Below are 4,753 nucleotides of genomic sequence, written 5' to 3'. Positions count from 1 at the left end.
TCTCTGAGAATCTTGCTCAATTCTCTTAGGGTGGCCCTCAGGATACAAAGGTTCCTGAGTCACTTTACCTCCTCTAGTTGCAACTCTAACAGTAAAGTCATTATTTTTACTATTCAATTCATTGAGCTAATCATTCTGAGCTCTAAGTACTTGTTCTACTTGAGTGGTAACCATAGAAGCATGTTTACTAATAAGTTTAAGTTCACCTTTAACATTAGCCATATAATCACTCAAGTGTTCAATCATGTAAGCATTATGTTTCAATTGTCTACCAACAAATGCATTAAAATCTTCTTGCTTAACCATAAAGTTATCAAATTCATCCAAACATTGGCTAGAAAATTTAGCAGGAGGGATTTCAGCTTTATCATATCTATAGAGAGAATTTACCTTTACTGCCTGTCTAGGGTTATCAAGACTGTGTGTTTCAATAGGTGATGAATTAAGACCATGTATTTCTTCAACAGGCGGTAAATTCTTAACATCTTCAGCTTTTATACCTTTTTCTTTCATAGATTTCTTTGCCTCTTGCATATCTTCAGGACTGAGAAATAAAATACCCCTTTTCTTTGGAGTTGGCTTAGGAGTTGGTTCAGGAAGTGTCCAATTATTTTCATTGGTCAACATATTATTCAATAGAATTTCAGCTTTATCAACTGTTCTTTCCCTGAAAACACAACCAGCACAACTATCCAGGTGGTCTCTGGAAGCATCGGTTAGTCCATTATAAAAAATATCAAGTATTTTATTTTTCTTAAGAGGGTGATCAGGCAAAGCATTAAGTAATAGAAGCCTCCCCCAAGCTTGTGGGAGACTCTCTTCTTCAATTTGCACAAAATTATATATTTCCCTTAAAGCGGCTTGTTTCTTATGAGCGGGGAAATATTTAGCAGAGAAGTAGTAAATCATATCCTAGGGACTACGCACACAGCCAGGATCAAGAGAATTAAACCATATCTTAGCATCACCCTTTAATGAGAACGGAAATATTTTAAGGATATAATAGTAGCGAGTTTTCTCATCATTAGTGAACAGGGTAGCTATATCATTTAATTTAGTAAGATGTGCCACAACAGTTTCAGATTCATAGCCATAAAAAGGATCAGATTCAACCAAAGTAATTATATTAGGATCAACCAAGAAATCATAATCCTTATCAGTAATAAAGATAGGTGAAGTAGCATAAGCAGTAATTATATTTCATTCTAGCATTCAGAGTTTTTTCTCTCAGCTTAGCTAATAGTTTCTTAAGATCACTTCTATCATTGCAAGCAAGAAAGTCTCTAGCATTTTCTTCATCCATAACATAACCCTCAGGAACAACAGGCAATTCATATCTAGGGGGAGAATCTTCATCATCACTTTCATCAATATTATGAGTTTCAATAATTTCATTCTCTCTAGCCCTAGCAAGTTGTTCATCAAGAAATTCACCTAGTGGCACAGTATTATCAAGTATAGAAGTAGTTTCATCATAAGTATCATGCAAAGCAGAAGTAGCATCATCAATAACATGCGACATATCAGAATTAATAGCAGAAGCAGGTTTAGGTGTCGCAAGTTTACTCAAAACAGAAGGTGAATCAAGTGCAGAGCTAGATGGCAGTTCCTTACCTCCCCTCGTAGTTGAGGGAAAAATCTTGGTTCTTTGATCTTTCAAGTTCTTCATAATCATAAGTAGATATAAATCCCAAGTGACTCAAAGAATAGAGCTATGCTCCCCGGCAACGGCGCCAGAAAATGTTCTTGATAACCCACAAGTATAGGGGATCGCAACACTTTTCGAGGGTAGAGTATTCAACCCAAATTTATTGATTCAACACAAGGGGAGCCAAAGAATATTCTCAAGTATTAGCAGCTGAGTTGTCAATTCAACCACACCTGGAAACTTAATATCTGCAGCAAGGTATTTAGTAGCAAAGAAATATGATAGTAGTGGTAACAGTGGCAAAAGGTAACGGTAGCAAAAGTAATATTTTTGGGTTTTATAGTGAGTGTAACAGTAGCAACGGAAAAGTAAATAAGCGAAGAACAATATATGAAAAGCTCGTAGGCATTGGATCGATGATGGAGAATTATGCCGGATGCGATCGATCATGTAACAGTCATAACCTAGGGTGACACAGAACTAGCTCCAGTTCATCAATGTAATGTAGGCATGTATTCCGAATATAGTCATACATGCTTATGGAAAAGAACTTGCATGCCATCTTTTTTCCTACCCTCCCGTGGCAGCGGGGTCTTATTGGAAACTAAGGGATATTAAGGCCTCCTTTTAATAGAGTACCGGACCAAACCCTTAGCACATAGTGAATACATGAACTCCTCAAACTACGATCATCACCGGGAGTGGTCCCGATTATTGTCACTTCGGGGTTGTCGGATCATAACACATAGTAGGTGACTATAGACTTGCAAGATAGGATCAAGAACTCTCATATATTGATGAAATCATAATGGGTTCAGATCTAAAATCATGGCACTCGGGCCCTAGTGACAAGCATTAAGCATAGCAAAGTCATAGCAACATCAATCTCAGAACATAGTGGATACTAGGGATCAAACCCTAACAAAACTAACTCGATTACATGATAAATCTCATCCAACCCATCACCATCTAGCAAGCCTACGATGGAATTACTCACACATGGCGGTGAGCATCATGAAATTGGTGATGGAGGAAGGTTGATGATGATGATGGCGGCGGATTCCCCTCTCCGGAGCCCCGAACGAACTCCAGATCAGCCCTCTCAAGAGATTTTAGGGCTTGGCGGCGGCTCCGTATCATAAAACGCGATGAATCCTTCTTCTTGCTTTTTTTCTCCCCGAAAGTGAATATATGGAGTCAAGGTTGAGGTCGGTGGAGCGTCAGGGGGCCCACGAGGCAGGGGGCGCGCCCAGGGGGGTAGGGCGCGCCCCCCACCCTCGTGGACAGGTGGAGGCCCCCCTGACATGGATCTTTCTTCCAGTATTTTTTATATATTCCAAATTAATTCTCCATTGATTTTCAGGTCATTCCAAGAACTTTTATTTCTGCACAAAAATAACACCATGGCAATTCTGCTGAAAACAACGTCAGTCCGGGTTAGTTCCATTCAAATCATGCAAGTTAGAGTCCAAATCAAGGGCAAAAGTGTTTGGAAAAGTAGATACGACGGAGACATATCAGCTATCATATTGGCAAAAGAAGAAATGGCAAAAACTTAGTGCACAAGAACTTGAGGAAAGGAATATGGCATGGATTCCGAAAGGAAGTACCCAAAATGAGAATTATGTGCAAGCTTCCATTACAATAAGTACAATAAAAGTGAAGAGAGAGAAGGATGGAAGCAACAAACAGTTAAGTCGAAGGAGTGCATCACAACATCAAAATCTTCAGTTAGCACATCATCCATTTTCTTCAACCATACCATTGATGCCTTTGCCATGGAACTCATCCCTAGGTATGATCAATTACCCTCCATGGATTTATTTTCATCCATGGATGCAACATAATCTTCTATATCATGCGAGGGTATTACCAAATCACTATACATTTGATTAGCTACAAGTTTGTTGCTGATCCAAAGAGCCGAAATACTTGATTTGTCATTTCATTTGTTTATTTCGGCTATACATGCTTTGGTGGATGAATTGTACATGAACCTTATGGAGGTGGCTTATATTTATTTATCGCCCTAAGAATATGACAAAGCATGGTCGGTGTACCATTCTAACATCATCCTTAGTTTGATTGGAGAGCAAGACAAGGTACATGTTCATGGCAATCTATACATATACTTATATTATGCTTGCATGGAGATGAAACATTATGACCGATGCCATTCAAAATATGTTGCATAGACTGATTCATAGAAATTGAGTGGGTTTATCCTTTGATTTAATATATATGATTTGGCCTACGAATATGAGAGGCCAAATCATTGTTGTTTTATTATCGACCATCGGATTTATCACATGCATAATATTGATATTAGCCTTGTCTTTCTAGTAGTATGGAGATTATGTTTTGATGGTTGAATTCATAACAGTGGCCAAGGTGTTGGTGTTGTTTATATATCTCCTTATGGTGCTATTTTGTGAAGCCTCATGCCACTTAAAATATTTTTTGCACAATAATCAAAGCCGAATATGCAATGTTATTCGGTTTGGATCTTTTGGGTGCCATAGGTGCTACGCACATTGAGGCTTTGGGTGATTTTTTATGAGTAGTGCAACAAATATCCAAGGGTCATCAATGTTTTGACGAATCACTTATAGTTTACCTTGAGGTATCTCTAGATATAAAATTTACCTTGGGTTGCTTTAATATTTCTCATATATCTAGACATGAAATTTGAAGAGCAAATGATTTGGCGCAACAAGCATTCGGCTACCATGTTGATCATGGTGTATTGCACATCTATCAATAGCCGATGCTTGATCTCACCGACATAGGTAAGGCCGAACCAAAGCCCATTGCTTCGGCCACTAATGAAATTTGTATGCAGGTGAAAGAAAGGATTAGAGGGAATTCATTCTTGATTGTCTGCAAGATCCCAATGAAAGGGTCAACAATATGGTTCGGATGATGACTTTGAAATACATATCTATGGAAATTTATCACCGGATTGTTAATGAAATTGAGAAGGTTTCACCCAAGTTTGCATCAAGGATTCAAACAAGTAACGACAGATATATACTTATTGTCCTAAGAAGATGCAGAATGGTCGATGGAGTGTTGACATCGTCCTTAGAACCAACATGGTACACA

This window comes from Triticum urartu, chromosome 3A, assembly GCF_056163025.1.
Source record: "Triticum urartu cultivar PI428250 chromosome 3A, HENAU_Tu73, whole genome shotgun sequence".
In the NCBI taxonomy this organism is placed as follows: Eukaryota; Viridiplantae; Streptophyta; class Magnoliopsida; order Poales; family Poaceae; genus Triticum; species Triticum urartu.
This window is presented reverse-complemented; position numbering follows the sequence as displayed.